Source organism: Alosa pseudoharengus, unplaced genomic scaffold (assembly GCF_046254945.1).
Source record: "Alosa pseudoharengus isolate Yale_2024_CS ecotype anadromous, Long Island Sound unplaced genomic scaffold, YU_APseudo_1.1 YU_APseudo_1.1_scf_12, whole genome shotgun sequence".
Lineage (NCBI taxonomy): Eukaryota > Metazoa > Chordata > Actinopteri > Clupeiformes > Clupeidae > Alosa > Alosa pseudoharengus.
The window spans coordinates 40,121,677-40,139,001 of record NW_027468587.1 but is presented as its reverse complement, the minus strand read 5'-3'; the positions used below and the strand labels follow the sequence as shown (position 1 = coordinate 40,139,001).

The 17,325-nt window shown below is 40.3% G+C and overlaps 1 protein-coding gene and 1 long non-coding RNA gene across 2 annotated transcripts in view; one reads left to right on the top strand and one right to left on the bottom strand.

Moving 5' to 3' along the window:
• The window catches only part of ankmy2a (ankyrin repeat and MYND domain containing 2a), a 203,303-nt gene that overhangs the window by 43,821 nt on the left and 142,157 nt on the right, over positions 1-17,325 (top strand). The window lies entirely within an intron of this gene.
• Positions 3,709-5,665, bottom strand: LOC143118537 (uncharacterized). The gene is made up of 3 exons (XR_012986185.1): positions 5,645-5,665; positions 5,065-5,176; positions 3,709-3,809 (listed from the first exon to the last, which is right to left on the bottom strand). It is a non-coding gene; the product is annotated as an uncharacterized LOC143118537 (long non-coding RNA).

The window sequence follows — 17,325 nt, the reverse complement described above, 5'->3', positions numbered from 1 at the left end:
AGATTTAAACTAGAATGGGTTTGATCAGGGGCATGGAACTCGGCCTCATCCAAGGATTCCAACGGTACCTCATTTATGAAAATTGGACATTCGGGTCAAAAGTTACATGCACACACCTTCATATACACAGACAGCCCAGCCCAGCCCATTAGAGCTCTGCCAGATGGCTCAGAACTCTGCCAGGTGCAAGTGTGGGTACCTGATCTGCACGGGTTACCAGATCTGCATGATTACGTCACAAAATACATAAAATACATTCTGATTGGTCTATTAGCCGTTGCACTTCCAGAATTTCATTGGTCAGAATGTTGATTGCTGTTCGATAATTCGCCTGAGTTCATTGTTTTCTGTTGAAGGACCCAACGTACAGGAAGGAACGCAAGTGTCTTTGAAATATTGAACTAGCCGCCCATCATCTATTGTGACGTAATCATGCAGATCAGGTACCCTGACCCGTGCAGATCAGGTACCCTCAAATATTGAACTAGCCGGCAAGCCGCCCAATCACCAAAACACAGATAGGCCTACCTACCGTTTTTGTAATATAAACAAATAAAACATTAGTTGCAGTATTAAATTGCAAACTTCTAGCCTGTCAATCCTTGAAATACAGAACTACCAGCTAGCCAACAAACAATCAGTGTTTTAAACCGGTTTTAAAAACTGTGGAAGAACTTTAGCTTAAAGGTCTATAAATACAGAGAGTCTGAAATAAGTCTGAAATAGAGTTTTTGTCTCTTTAGTAGTTTATTAATCTCTGTGCAAAGAGGTCTCATAACAGTGTTTCCTCTACGTTTATTTCAGCATGGCGGACCACCACGGGTTAATTAATACCGCCATGGTATCAGAATCCGGGTAGACGCACAATGTAGCTGCAGTTGCTTTTTAAACTAGATGTACCGCATAGCGGTACAAAATATGACCGCCGATCAGTCCTGTACATCCGTTCCGCGAAAATAAATCACACTAATCAATTTGTATCCATCTTTTACTCCATCCCCCACTCTTGAAACTTTTGTGTATGCTTGTTTGGCGTGCCTGTGTGTGTGTGTGCGGCTGCACAGAAAGTAGCCTACTGGCCCTGCAAAGGTGAATAGATTGTAGAAAAGCCAAAAAAGTTGTAGTATTTTTATAGCCTAGAAATCTAGACGCACCCTAGCGGCGGCAAATTAATTTGCTCAGCTTGTACGTCTAGTATCGAACCATAGGAATTTCTATTGGCTTAACACCGTGGATGACGGCCAATCACAGCGCTCTATTTCGTTAGAGTCTTAAGGCGGGCTTAACAGGATAACGACATCCTGCGACGGTGAACAACAAGGAAGGTGGCTATGGCAAACGAAGAGCGGTTGTTTGAATCGGCGTTGGCGTCAACTTTGGAGGAGTTGGACTTGTGCTTTTCTTTGAAAGTAGATCAACACAATGCACTTAAGTCATTCCTTTCGAAGAAGGATGTATTTGCCGTTTTGCTGACCGGATACGGATATGGTCGTAGCGCTGGCCTATTGCATGCCTAGGCAGTTTGAAAGACAATTCTCTGCCCGCCCCTTGGATTAAGCGAGGTGAATGATTCGATGCCAGACTATACATGTCAATGATATAGGATGGCCCGCCAGGCTAGTATTTTTATAAAACCTTTAAAATCTCTAAACAATCACAAGAAGGGCAGTTCATCACAGTTCATCCATTGCAACTGGATTGATGAAAGGTCACTTACACCTGTAGGCTACATTGCATTTGGGAAAAGCAGAAGGTATCAACATAATGTTATATTTTTATTTATTTATTTATTAATAAACAAAAACATCTCTGTCAGTTCCATGCAGTTTTCAACAGCTATCAAAAACAAAGGTCATTTTTGGATGGATGGATTTTTTGTGAATGTTTCTTCTTCTACATAAGATTTTAGTCATCTTTAGTTCATGTGATACTTTATTGTCAATGCACAAATTAAGTAAGCTTACCAGTAGTCTGAAACGAAATGCAGTTTTACATCTAACCAGTGGTGCAAATAACTGACATGTCCAAATGAGCCTTCATGAAATGCGTCGCTAGACTGTTCATACACATTTTAACGGGCCAAGTTGAAGAGCTGTTGTCCGTTATTGTTCGTGCAAATATAGACTGATTCATGTTCCCTTGCATTGTGTAACTGAGGTCCATGGTTAGTCTGGCTTTCACCATACCAAGCTCAATCTTTTAAGAAATAAAAAAATAAATCACCGGCAGATCAGGCTGGATTCACCCAGCCTAGTCCATGGTAGGCGCCCGATATTGCTTAATTTTCCGATTGAGATATCCACGCTCTGGCTATTCTAAATGCAAAAATGCATCAGGGAGTTATGACAAAACCGTAACTGTTAACAAACTAGATCCTAATAGAAAGCTGTTAGCTTCCCTAAGCTACAGGTATAAGGTAGGCCTATTTACAACATAAATTGTCAATAGGCTATGCTGGCGACACATATAAAATCTCCTTTGGAAACCAATGGCTTACGCCTTACAGTATCAAGCGGACTTAAGCTGGCACATCGTGGCGAAAAGTTTTAATAAAATTCACGCAGCTCCGTGAATCACGGAAAGCGCGAATGAATTAGTCACTTCTAAATGGGACCCACTACACAGTAGCTTAAGGTTTGTTGCTAAAGCAACCATAATGAAAGCCATAATGAAGGTGTCATTGTTTGGATACTTTACACACACATGCTTTTTAATCTCACAGACTACAACTACCAAGCTGGAATCAAAGCACATCGATTCCCCCCTCACACCCTGCACGCACTTCAAACAAATAAACAGGCGTCTCAGTCTCACGCATGTATAGCCATAGGCAAAACTGTATCAGACTGGTGTACCTCGGTATCTTTAGTTCTGAGAGACAGCCTCTCTTTGCTCTTTTTACTAGAGATGCTCCGATCAGCATTTTTGGGGCCGATCACCAAAATCATGATCTGCCGATTGCCGATCACAGAATGGCAGGGGAATGGGAATCTTTTATCTATAATCTATCAGAATTTGCACCAATTGTACCAATGATTGCACCATTACTAGTAGCTAAACATATTTAGTAATTTGAATACTTCATATTGATTTTTAAACTTTTACACTTAGGCATATCGTTAATGTGGTGTATAGGTCTAATTGAGTGCACATTGGTGATGTGTAGGTGTAATTGAGTGCCTGTCACTTTAAGAAATACGTGAGAGTAATTATCAGTCTCACGGTTTTAGGCTAGTGAATACAAGTTGCGCATAGTGCCAAATGTAATGTAATAGTGCATAAGGATGCAATGTGGATGCAATTCATTGTTTTCTATGTCATTAGATAACAAATCGAAGAAAATCTTTCTGGGATCATAGAGGAGATAAGTGTCTTGCAATGTTCATTAATGATTTTAGTGAGCACTAGGGCCTACTGACAGACGTAACATGAGCTAGCGGGATAGTTAGCAAGGAGCTCTCTCCAGATGTATAAGTTTGCCATGGTTGCGTAGTAGATTTGCGTAAGCGCAAAGTGGTTCACTGTGTGTGTGTGTCTGCGTGAGGCTATGTTCAATTAAACTCGGTAGCTTATCCGTATAGCCTCGCATTCAGGCCACTTCAATCGGAGCATCACTACTTTTTACATCAAATTATGGTGCCAGTTAACCTCCATACTCCATGGGAACATGAAAGTAAGACTTGTATAGTTGAAAGCCCACTCACCACATCAAGATGCAGGCCACGAGTGGGGTGTTAGTAGGACAAGACACCTGTCTCTGCCGGGAGTAATGCGGAGTGAATGCTGAAGGTGGTCTTTTTCGTTGAGGCCTGACGGACAACAAAGAACAAACAAAGAACAACAAAGGACAAACAAATTTAGGACAATCATTGACCCTTGTACAAACTTCACATACATAGAAAAACATGACCACTGCTGTGTATAACATACATCGAACTAGAACAGGAAGTTTTCATGTGTTATCATGTTTATGATTAAAATGTATTCGCTGACGCTTTTAGTCCTTGGTTAAAACATAATTCCCCTTTACTATTTCGGAAAATCATAGAGTGTTAATAATAGGGAAAAAATAAAAACAATATGCAGGTTACAAGGCAGCCACAGCACTACAGTCTTGAGGGCATGAACATGGGGGCTCATGAGCATGCCTCCAAGAGTGTGGTGCTGTGGCTGCCTGGTACAGAGGTCTATGCGAAAATCGAGTGGACAATGGAGAAAACGCTTAGCTTACTCCGTTTATGACAGAAATTAACTTGGTGCCAACATGTTGTAGAAACACAACCCACAACACTGCGTTTGGTGCAAATCTCCTTTACTTTTGTTGGTTAGGCTATAGTCCGCTATTCACTAGGCTCACCGCAAGTGCATACACAATGTTTTTGGCCAAGTTTTGCTTTAATCCAGTTTACCTTCGTTTTTACCAGTCGTTGCTTTTTTTCCCTGCGTCGAATTGCGATTGAGTGCGCATCTAATGTAACAGTGATGTCTCTGCGGAGACATCCACTCTCCATGTTTCATTTTTGCTGTTGTTGCGAGCGAACTAGTAGGCTACGATATGGGAAATGCTTTCAATACGATCTGTATTTCCTCTCCCGATACACGTAAAAAAAAACAACGATTTCATAGGTCTACAACTATAAGATTGACTCGATCGAGTGATGGCCACAGGAAAACCCACTCATAAGTCCTATAGCTCGTCGCTTTACGCGCAAATGGTTGACCACAAACCAGAGGCTGAACCGTGGCGCTTAGCTATAAACTGAGGAAAAGGTCAATAAACACACATGTATTTACTCTACCGATACACGTAAAAAAAACAAGGTTCCATAGGTCTACAACTGTAAGATTGACTCTGACCGAGAGTTGGAAAACCCATTCACAAATTAGACTGTTAGCCACTGTTAGACTTACATTTCTTCTCCCGAAATAACTATGCTAGGGTAACATTACTTATAAGACCAAAGGACTGATTAACGTTGTTTTCATGAGAGAAAGTGATTATCAAATTATCAAAAATGTTATCAAGCAATTGTTATGGTAAATTCGAGTAATTCATGTACTTACCTTGATCGGTGGAGAGTTGTTGTTAGCTGGAGGGTGGTGATCTGCTGTTTCCCACGACAAGGTGATATCCAAGAGTCGTTTTTCAGAAAATATAGCCTTTGGCTGAGGATTGCTTTTGACAATGTAAGTGCTACTCTGAGAGCGGCAGGAATAATAAACTTCTGCTGCAGTTATACTTATATGATGTTTCCACTAGCATATGAGCTAGTTTACGGTTGATTTCACTACTGTCAAACAGCAATACAATAGCATTAGCTGCTAGCTAAATAACTCGCAAATATGAGCTAGTTTACAGTTGATTTCACTACTGTCAAACAGCAATACAATAGCATTAGGTAAATAACTCGCAAATATGAGCTAGTTTACGGTTGATTTCACTACTGTCAAACAGCAATGCAATAGCGTTACACTTAAGAAACAAAAATAGATCAAAGTATAACCTAAAGTTAGCTTATTTTCCCGCGATTACAGCAGGGTTAATCAGACAGCGTTGTTTGCAGTCGTAGGTGACGTCACACAAACCAGCCAATCACACCACTGTTGCTGTGAAAGGGTCCACTTTAAATATTAAAACTTTTACCTCAGGCATCGCTTGAGCAACTACGCTTCAAACCCAGCCGAATTCTACTCTCGACTTTGGACGAATGAGGTGGCGACACATCATCTATTATGACGTAATCATGCAGATCTGGTAACCCGTGCAGATCAGGTACCCACACTAGCTTGAATTCTGAACATTCCGCCATTCATTTCAGTGGGGCCGAAAAACGGGAATACCGCGAAAACGACAAGGGCCAGCGACACGAAAGCAACAAGCAAGTTACACCGGTTCGGGCCTGAATTTTTGGAGTTCGAACCGCGTCGATAGCTCAAACGGTCTAGGAGCAGTAGTTCGGCCAAAAAGTGGGTGAACAGGAATAATAAATAAACTAGAATTGCGGTTCCGAGGAACTGCAAGAGTGGGTTTGATCAGTGGCACGGAACTCGGCCTCATCCAAGGATTCCAACGGTACCTCATTTATGAAAATCGGGCACACGGATCAAAAGTTGTCTGCATTAACGCAACTCCAATAAGCTAAAACGCATAAATAACATGGTTGCTATACTGGTTGCTATGGTGGTCGCTAGGTTGACATTACAGGGGTGGTTTCTAGGTTGTTGCTAGGGTAATTAGTTAGTTGCTAGTAAGCCATCTTAAGCTGACTGCATAAAGTGATTATTTTAAGAGATACATTTTCAAACCAGAACTGTGTATAGGTCATGGTTAAAAACGCTTCGCGCTGTCTCATCTTTTTTTACATTACCTTTACACTTAGTGCTGGCAAGGCATTGAACTGGGCTTCATTCAAGGATTCCAACGGTACCTCATTTATGAAAATCGGACATACGGGTCAAAAGTTACATGCACACACCTTCATATACACAGACTACCCAGCCCAGCCCATTATAGCTCTGCCAGGTGGCTTAGAACTCTTCCAGGTGCAAGCTTAAGCAATTAGAGCTGTGATGTCACAATCGAAATTTGAATTCTGAACATTCCGCCATTCATTTCAATGGGCCCAAAAAACGCAGAAAAACGGGAATACCGCGAAAACGACAAGGGCCAGCGACACGAAATCAACAAGCAAGTTACACCGGTTCGGGCCTGAATTTTTGGAGTTCGAACCGCGTCGATAGCTCAAACGGTCTAGGAGCAGTAGTTCGGCCAAAAAGTGGGTGAACAGGAATAATAAATAACTAGAATTGCGGTTCCGAGGAACTGCAAGAGTGGGTTTGATCAGTGGCACGGAACTCGGCCTCATCCAAGGATTCCAACGGTACCTCATTTATGAAAATCGGGCACACGGATCAAAAGTTGTCTGCATTAACGCAACATCCAATAAGCTAAAACGCATAAATAACATGGTTGCTATGCTGGTTGCTATGGTGGTCGCTAGGTTGACATTACAGGGGTGGTTTCTAGGTTGTTGCTAGGGTAATTAGTTAGTTGCTAGTAAGCCATCTTAAGCTGACTGCATAAAGTGATTATTTTAAGAGATACATTTTCAAACCAGAACTGTGTATAGGTCATGGTTAAAAACGTATCAGAATCTCAGAAATAATCACGTAATGCAGCCAGTTTAAGATTTTTTAAGAAGTCAGATTTTTTAAAGGCAATCAAATTTCTGCTGACTCTCTTCTGGCTGCGGTTAAAGGCCGGCGCCTCCTGAGAGGCCTGAAGGGTCAGTTCTGAGGTTGTTGGCTGCTGGAACCGAAAAAAGGACTGCATTTTCTTAAAAGACAATGTGACTGAAGTGCGGGCAAAGTTTGCACAGAAATGTACGATTTTTCCCACCCTCATCGACCTCGTCATAAAACTTGTTTAAATGATCACACGACGCCTCCTTGCTGCTTTGTTGTCTACATCAGCATTTCTCAAACTTCTTTGACCTGAGGCCCAGTCAAGGCATACTTTGGGGTCATAGGGCCCACCTACATGAACCCAACCCCTATCAAATTGTAATGATATCACAATTATTATTTTTATACTATATTGCCTACATGCACTTCAAAACAGTCAATGTTTAAAGTGCTAAGATTGTTTACAAAAGTTTGTGAAAGCATGCACATCAGAGTACTGCTTTACTAATGTAAAATATAATTAGGCCTACACTAGTTTCATTGTTTTTGCATTGTTGCATGATTGATATGCTATTTAATTACATTTCATTTGAATGCCTGAATGTAAGAATTCAGGAAACACAATACCAGCTTTTAACATTTCTGTTGTTAGTTTATGTAAATCACATAACACATGAACTGTTTACATACTACTGATAGCCCATTACTGTACACAATAATACTGTGCCCATTCATTAACATATATTAAACATCAGGCGTCTTGTTTACACATTTAAACCATATTTGCACTTCGAATTTCGCTTCCAAACTGTAATAACTACATCTACAAAGTCTGTGAGTGTGATAAATGGCCATCACGTAGCCTAAAGCATATAGCACTAGCATATGACAACAGCAAATAGCTAACGTTTACGTTAGCCTAACTTACTTATCGTTGACGTTGACCCGACACGTTTATAAGTTAGACCATAGACTGATAAGGACGTCCATCAAAATTCCGTGTGTATCCTGTGTATCTTTCGTGCTGCTATCCTGTTGCCTCTTCCCTGTTGTTCCGGCAACAAGGTTTTTACGTGATATTTACGCCACATCCCAGAGAGTTGTTGTTTGGTGGGTCAGGTGACGAGCCGTCGAATCACAGCACAGCACCCAGAATGCATTGCAACACACCGTCTAGAAGGGACTCAGCGTTAGGTCGGCTTTAAATAGCATACAGAACCAATATTAATATAACGCTTCGCGCTGTCTCCTCTTTTTTTACATGACCTTTACACTTAGTGCTGGCAAGGCATTGAACTGGGCTTCATTCAAGGATTCCAACGGTACCTCATTCATGAAAATCGGACATACTGGTCAAAAGTTACATGCACACACCTTCATATACACAGACAGCCCAGCCCAGCCCATTAGACATTGCCAGATGGCTTAGAACTCTGCCAGGTGCAAGTAATCAACTCTAGCAGCAGAGCTCTACCAGGTGCAAGTAATGAGGTGCTGTGATGTCATAAAGCCCCAGCATTCCGCCATTCATTTCAATGGGGCCCAAAAACGCCGAAAAACGGGAATACCGCGAAAACGACAAGGGCCAGCGACACGAAAGTAAAAAGTAAAGGCAATCAAATTTTTGCTGACTCTCTTCTGGCTGCGGTTAAAGGCCAGCGCCTCCTGAGAGGCCTGAAGGGTCAGTTCTGAGGTTGTTGGCTGCTGGAACCGAAAAAAGGACTGCATTTTTTTAAAAGACAATGTGACTGAAGTGCGGGCAAAGTTTGCACAGAAATGTACGATTTTTCCCACCCTCATCGACCTTGTCATAAAACTTGTTTAAATGATCACACGACGCCTCCTTGCTGCTTTGTTGTCTACATCAGCATTTCTCAAACTTCTTTGACCTGAGGCCCAGTCAAGGCATACATTGGGGTCATAGGGCCCACCTACATGAACCCACCCCCTCCTCCCAACCCCTATCAAATTGTAATGATATCACAATTATTATTTTTATACTATATTGCTATACATGCACTTTAAAACAGTCAATGTTTAAAGTGCTAAGATTGTTCACAAAAGTTTGTGAAAGCATGCACATCAGAGTACTGCTTTACTAATGTAAAATATAATTAGGCCTACACTAGTTTCTTTGTTTTTGCATTGTTGCATGATGCTTGCATGAGAAATACTTCTCAAAACAACAGCAATTATATGGGTGCCGTTGTTTTGGGATGTTTCCCTCATGCAAGCATCATACACTGATAGAGTATATATATGCTATTTAATTACATTTCATTTGAATGCCTGAATGTAAGAATTCAGGAAACACAATACCAGCTTTTAACATTTCTGTTGTTTACTAGTTTATGTAAATCAGATAACACATGAACTGCTCATACTACTGATAGCCCATTACTGTACACAATAATACTGTGCCCATTCATTAACATATATTAAACATCAGGCGTCTTGTTTACACATTTAAACCATATTTGCACTTCGAATTTCACTTCCAAATTGTAGTAGTAACTACATCTACGAAGTCTAAGGAAGATAACCATGTAGTATGTTTAACGATAAGATACATTTTGACAGAACTACAGACTTCGTGAAAGTAGTACCTACACTAGTTTCTTTGTTTTTGCATTGTTGCATGATGCTTGCATGAGAAATACTTCTCAAAACAACAGCAATTATATGGGTGCCGTTGTTTTGGGATGTTTCCCTCATGCAAGCATCATACTCTGATAGAGTATATATATGCTATTTAATTGCATTTCATTTGAATGCCTGAACGTAAGAATTCAGGAAACACAATACCAGCTTTTAACATTTCTGTTGTTTACTAGTTTATGTAAATCACATAACACATGAACTGTTAGCCCATTACTGTACACAATAATACTGTGCCCATTCAGTAACATATATTAAACATCAGGCGTCTTGTTTAAACCATATTTGCACTTCGAATTTCGCTTCCAAATTGTAGTAACTACATCTACGAAGTCTAAGGAAGATAATCATGTAGTCTGTTCATAGATAAGATACATTTTGACAGAACTACAGACTTCGTGAAAGTAGCCTAGTAGCCCTACATAAAAGGCTCCATATTCACTTCATTGCAAAATCGCGGTTGGTCTGTTTACACACTAAAACCATATTTACACTTCGAAATTCGCTTCCAAATTGTAGTAACTACATCTACGAAGTCTAAGGAAGATACTCATGTAGTCTGTTCATAAATAAGATACATTTTGACAGAACTACAGACTTCGTGAAAGTAGCCTAGTAGCCCTACATAAAAGGCTCCATATTCACTTCATTGCAAAATCGCGGTTGGTCTGTTTACACACTAAAACCATATTTACACTTCGAAATTCGCTTCCAAATTGTAGTAACTACATCTACGAAGTCTAAGGAAGATAACCTTGTAGTCTGTTCAACGATAAGATACATTTTGACAGAACTACAGACCTCGTAAAAGTAGTACCTAAAATGAGTGTGATAAATGGCCATCACGTAGCCTAAAGCATATAGCACTAGCATATGACAACAGCAAATAGCTAACGTTTACGTTAGCCTAACTTACTTATCGTTGACGTTGACCCGTTGACGTTGACGTTCTTTTTAATAAACTGCCTGTAGACTTACACAGTTCTGAATGCTTCGGTTTACATGTAGATACCCTCATTATGCTACGGTGTAAGTGTGTTGCTATTTGGAGCCTTGGTAGCTATTTATTTTTACTACGTTTAGTTCAAGTGCTCTGGTTCAAGCATCGTTGTGTTTGGTGGGTCAGGTGACGAGCCGTCGGATCACAGCACAGCACCCAGAATGCATTGCAACACACCGTCTTAAAGGGACTCATCGTTAGGTCGGCTTTAAATAGCATACAGAACCTATAACAATATAACGTTGTCTGTAAGCTCCACAGATCGTGGCAAGACAATTGAATTGATTGTGGACTTCTTGCCGGGCAATAATGAGTAACTTAACTTGAATAGTAATGATGCGTGGATGTGCATAATATCTGTATGAAAGTGTGATTGTCAATGTAATAATCTAATGAACTGTACATATGACTGACTTTGAATGTAGCTAGTTGGGCATAGGACTTGGCTGAATGGAGTGGGAAAATACTTTATTTATTCATTTTTTTAATGACCTATATGAACATGGTTTGGCTTTAAAAAAAAGATGAGATTCGCGCTGCTCATCTTTTTTTACATTACCTTTAGAACTGGTGCTGGCAAGGCATTGAACTGGGCTGAATGGATTTGGAAAATATATATATATATATTTTTTAATGACCTGTATCAACATGGTTTGGCTTTAAAAAAAAGATGAGACAGCGCTTCGCGCTGTCTCATCTTTTTTTACATTACCTTTACACTTAGTGCTGGCAAGGCATTGAACAGGGCTTCATTCAAGGATTCCAACGGTACCTCATTCATGAAAATCGGACATACTGGTCAAAAGTTACATGCACACACCTTCATATACACAGACAGCCCAGCCCAGCCCATTAGACATTGCCAGATGGCTTAGAACTCTGCCAGGTGCAAGTAATCAACTCTAGCAGCAGAGCTCTACCAGGTGCAAGTAATGAGGTGCTGTGATGTCATAAAGCCCCAGCATTCCGCCATTCATTTCAATGGGGCCCAAAAACGCCGAAAAACGGGAATACCGCGAAAACGACAAGGGCCAGCGACACGAAATCAACAAGCAAGTTACAGAGGTTCGGGCCTGAATTTTTGGAGTTCTAACCACGTCAATAGCTCAAACGGTCTAGGAGCAGTAGTTCGGCCAAAAAGTGGGTGAAAAGGAATAATAAATAAAGTAAACTTAAGAAGAACAATAGTGGGCTTGCTCCGCAAGCATCAAACCCACTAATAATAATAATAATAAGAAAACTTAAGAAGAACAATAGTGGGCTTGCTGGATCAAACCCACTAATAATTTAAGAAAACAATAAGCCTGAAAATTAGCTATTGAAATAAAGTGCTTGATTTGTAATTTAAGACTGCATGGTTTCAATTTTTTTCTAAAAAAAGCTGCCAGATTTGTCAACCACAGAACATAAATCAGCAGAGGAAAATAACGTGGTGTCAAATGTTTCTGTTCTAAACGGCATCAACGTCAAAAGGTATAAAAACATATCTCTCAGTTTTAAAATCTCTCCTTCAGGTAGCGCAGCACTCTCATATAGCTGTGATGCGTGTGTCCCACTGAGTGAGACAGACCAGACGCACACACTTCTGTTTGGTAGCTGACGAACCACCATTGAACTGGATTGATAATGATAACGTTAGCAAACGGCTCAAAACAAGTAAGGCATACACGGTATGTCTGGTACATGATAAACACGAATTAATATTCAACTACATATAACACGTCTCTCTCATTATTACAGCTCTGATATCACTGCGATGGCAACTCCGCCCGCTCGAAGGGAGAGGGGGAGGGAGACGCACACACCACACGCGTCCAAAACTCAGCCAGGTGGTCGCTGAATAAAACTCCCACGAATATCTCGGAACAACGTCGGCATTACTTAATCATATGATTGACCAGTGTTGGTAACAGCTACCGCTACCCCATGCATACGGATAGCCTACAACTTAGCTATTTGCAGCTCCCTAAATACAATGGCAAGCAGTTTTATAGAAGAGGGGCATTCAGGGAGGGAGACACACACACACCACACGCGTCCAACACTCAGCCAGGTGGTCGCTGAATAAAACTCCCACAAATACCACGGAACAACGTTGGCATTACTTAATCATATGATCAGTGTTTGTAACAGCTAGCTACCGCATGCATAGCCTAGCCTACAACTTTGCTATTTGCAGCTACCTAAATACAATGGCAAGCAGTTTTATAAACGAGGCATTAAGCATTAAATAAAGTAGGCTACCTATATCATCCGCATTTTCCATTTGGACCCACAAACTTGCTTCCACCTTCAAAGTGTATGGCAATATTTCAGCTAAGTCAAACAGTTAAAATATGCTTTGAAAGTTTAAAGTTTACTGTTGTCTTGAAGAGCAAGCTTTCAGCTCTCTGCTAGTGGGGGAGGGGCAGTCTGCACGTGAATAGTCTCCAGCGACACAGAGCTGCCTGTGGACGCCTGTATGTAAATAATGCGGGGGAAAAACTATCGGCGAACGCAGCCGTTTATATTATATTTTGCAAATATCGCAAATACCGATATCCCTAGTCCATACTGTAGCATACTGGCGCGCAGACTCAAAGCGGCAAAAGCCAACGTTCCTAACCCTGCTCACAAGTGTCACCTGGTGGTTGTTTGGGTCATTTCAGCTTCACTGGGGAAATATAAATAAAAGCTGCGTAATTCACGTGTGAGGTCACGTGATAATCACACGTGAAGCCGGCCAATTGAATGTGTACCACTGTAGCTAGCTAACATTAACTAGTAACACCTTATCAGTAGTAGCAAAAGTAATGTAAAAGTAATGGAACAGCATTACTTATGAGGTAAAAAAAATGCATATAATAAAAAAAAACAATAATGAGTTGTAGTGATGCACCGATATTGAAATTCTGGGCCGATACCAATATTTAAAATTTCACTTTGGCCGATAATGATACCGATATTTTTATTTACATTTTTGTGATGCAACTTTGCTGGCAAAAAGTATTCAAAATACATTTCAAATTTTTTCAACTAGAAAATTAGAAGAGAGTGCAGGGCTTAAAAAAATGCAAAATGGGGGGAATCCCCCTTAGGCCCTTCATGAATTTACACAATTTGGGGGGGAAGGGGGGGCGTCATCAGTAATATTGAATATACTGTAGTGTGATCATTCACACCAGTGGGCATCCTAGATTCTGCTTGACTCTCTCCACACATACACAAACACAAACGGAAAATGATGGCTTGTGTCGTATGTTTCTATTTATTTTGATGTTTTTATTTTTTTTATGTTTTCTATATATTTTGAAATTCATATAAAGTGTATTTAGTTAATAATATATAGTGTTTTATAATCTGCATAATTACTAGTAGCTAAACATATTTAGTAATTTGAATACTTCATATTGATTTTTAAACTATTACACTTAGGCATATCTTTAATGTGGTGTGTAGGTCTAATTGAGTGCACATTGGTGATGTGTAGGTGTAATTGAGTGCCTGTCACTTTAAGAAATACGTGAGAGTAATTAGCCTTCAGTCTCACAGTTTTAGGCTAGTGAATAAAAGTATATGTGGATGCAATTCATCATGTTTTCTATGTCATCAGATAAAATAAATGTTCAAAAAACTAACAAGTTGAAGAAAATCTTTCTGAGATCATAGAAGAGATAAGTGTCTTGCAATGTTCATTAATGATTTTAGTGAGCACTACTGACAGACGTGACCTGAGCTAGCGGGATAGCAAGGAGCTCTCTCCAAATGTAAAAGTTTGTCATGATTGTGTAGCCTATTTGCGTAAGCACAAAGTGGTTCTCTCTGTGTGTGTGTGTGTCTCTGCCTGCGCCTGCATGAGGCTATGTTCAATTCAACTCGGTAGTTGATCCATCTGGTCAATAGCCCTGCATTCACGCCACTTCATGATTAGATTAATGTCATCAGACAGGCTGTAAAGTGTATGTGGGAATTTCTCGCATTATGATGGCTAGAGTTGCGGGACTTTACTTTTACAAATTATGCACAATACCCTCAATCCCGCAGTGAAATTTAGGAGAGAGAAGAAAATAACTTTAATCTTGCATATCCCTCTTTCACTCCCTATGGAAAGTTTTCAGATCTGCACTCTTAGAATAGGTTGGCGACGCTTATCAGCGATTTAGTCGTGCATATTTGATAATATCGGCCGTTTATCGGCAGGCTATCGGTATAGGCCGATATGGGCCTTTTTTGCTGCCATCGGCCACCTGTGAAACGGCCGATGGCAGCAAAAAAGGCCGATACCGATAGCCTGCCGATATATCGGTGCATCACTAATGAATGGATTTAACTTACCACACCACAGCTTTGTTGTCACTAAGGAAGTAGCTGCCAACCTCTCTGACCTATTCTGAGGTAAAGAGGATGTGAGCATCCAAGCTTTTAAAAGCGCACATCTCTCCCTTATGAAAAATAGCTATAGTCAGGGTTCCCACTGGTCATGGAATTTTATTTTTAAAAAGTCTATTCCAGACATGTAAAGTCAGGGAATTTGATCATTTTGGGGGCAAAGTCATGGAATATCAGGGAATTTTGTTGTAGCAGTTTAACATTTTATTGCCAAAATACATACAAATATATTTCTACGCAAAATTTGTATATATCTGCTTATTAGCTTTACTGCTTGCTTGAGTAGCCCAACCAAGTTTATTCAAGCCCATTTATTCATCTCCTGCTCTAAAAAAGTAAAATATTCTTGACCGCTACACGGGTGCTCTGAAATCATTGGTCGCTATATTGTACTATTCATTAGATAGTAAGTGATGGAAATGTTTGTTTTTTTTTGTCAGGGAAAGTCATGGAATTTTACATTTAACTTAGAGTGGGAACCCTGTATAGTAATGCTACATGATTTCTATAGTAGTTCTATGGTAATGTTTAATGGCTCTATGATGTTCTGTAATACCTCTATGATATCCTTACACTCTGTAGTGTTCTCATAGTACAGCCTTATAGTAGTTCTATATTACATCTATCAGGGAGTGCACAAGGCAGTGCTAAAGTTGCCCTGGCAACTGCCCGTCTGCCCTCTTTGACTTACCAAAAATAAAAAGATATATAATTTTCAGGGATTAAAGTTCTCCTTAGGCGTATCCTTAGGCATATGTTTTAGAAAAACAAACTATTTTGACGTCATTTTGACATTCACGTCTTAGAAAGCTAGCTTCTCCAATGCATGAGCGCAGATAGGTGCGTCCGAAATATCTGGAATAGTGATGTGAGTTGGTGAGCAGAAATGTCTATGGATGTCACAGGTGGGCTACCCGAACCTTTGAGAATTCAAATTCCAATTATGTTAGGAAAAAAAACAGTGAGTAGCCTACATTAGTGCAGCAGCTAGAAGAATATTTTTTCCAAAGTCATTAACGTGAACAATATTAGACAGCTCACAGTATGTTGCATTTAAATTGCATATGAAAATGTATGACGATTTCATACATCCTCCATTTCATGGAGCATATGCAAACTTTGAACCATTAAGATGGGCAATTGAGGATTCCGACCTATGTCACTATTCCTTATTGTTCCCATAACAACCAGAATAGAGATATTAACGCCGCCATTTTGGGAGTCAAAAAATGGTGATCGACATCCTAGATCTCAAGTAAGATACCATGTCTTGATACACGCATGACCATTAAAGCTTAACGGCTCCTACACACAGTTGCGTGCATTGCAGTGCTGGAGACGCATCCCATTCACTTTACATGGGCTCACGTCATCCGTTGCCGAACTGAATTGAGGGTCGCGTTTCTCCCGTCGCTCGTGTTGAGAACCAACCAATCAAATTACGGTTATACTTCAAGTCATTTGCATAGCTACCGTCGGGAACACCCACTGGCATGCGTTGATGGAACGCAACTGTGTGTAGAAGCCGTAAGAGTATTTTCTTGCTGGACTAACGTATACTCATTCCTAAATAGTGCTACTGTTCCTCAGGCTACATAACCACGTTATTGAACATGACAGGCAGTAGCCTACAGGAATAAACAAAATATGTACCTAAGTGCCTGGATGAGTCGACGTGAGGGGCTGTTACCAAAGACGAAGTTGCATCCAAAGCTGAAGTTGCATCCAAACCTAACAGCGGCTAGGCTACAGATCCTTGAACTGTTCCGTTATGTCTGCAGCATTTTTCTTGGTGTTTCCTTGACGTTTCAGTCAATTCACACACACACAATTCAATGGGATGGAAAGCTTTCTGACCCCGACATGGGCACACCTTTTCTGTGACGTGGACCGTGAAGGGGTCAATAAGAACATAATATGTATGTCCCAAAATACTATTAGATTCCTATAGCTATTTTTCGTAAGGGCTTTCATGGTCTATAAAGGTTTGGGGGAAAAAAATAGATCATTTCTAATGTCGCCAGCGGGTATTTAAAACTGAATTGGGAATTGTGTGTGGGTCTCCAATTGTGGCATATTTCTGTTTATGAATTGCTTCATCTGCACTGTTTAGT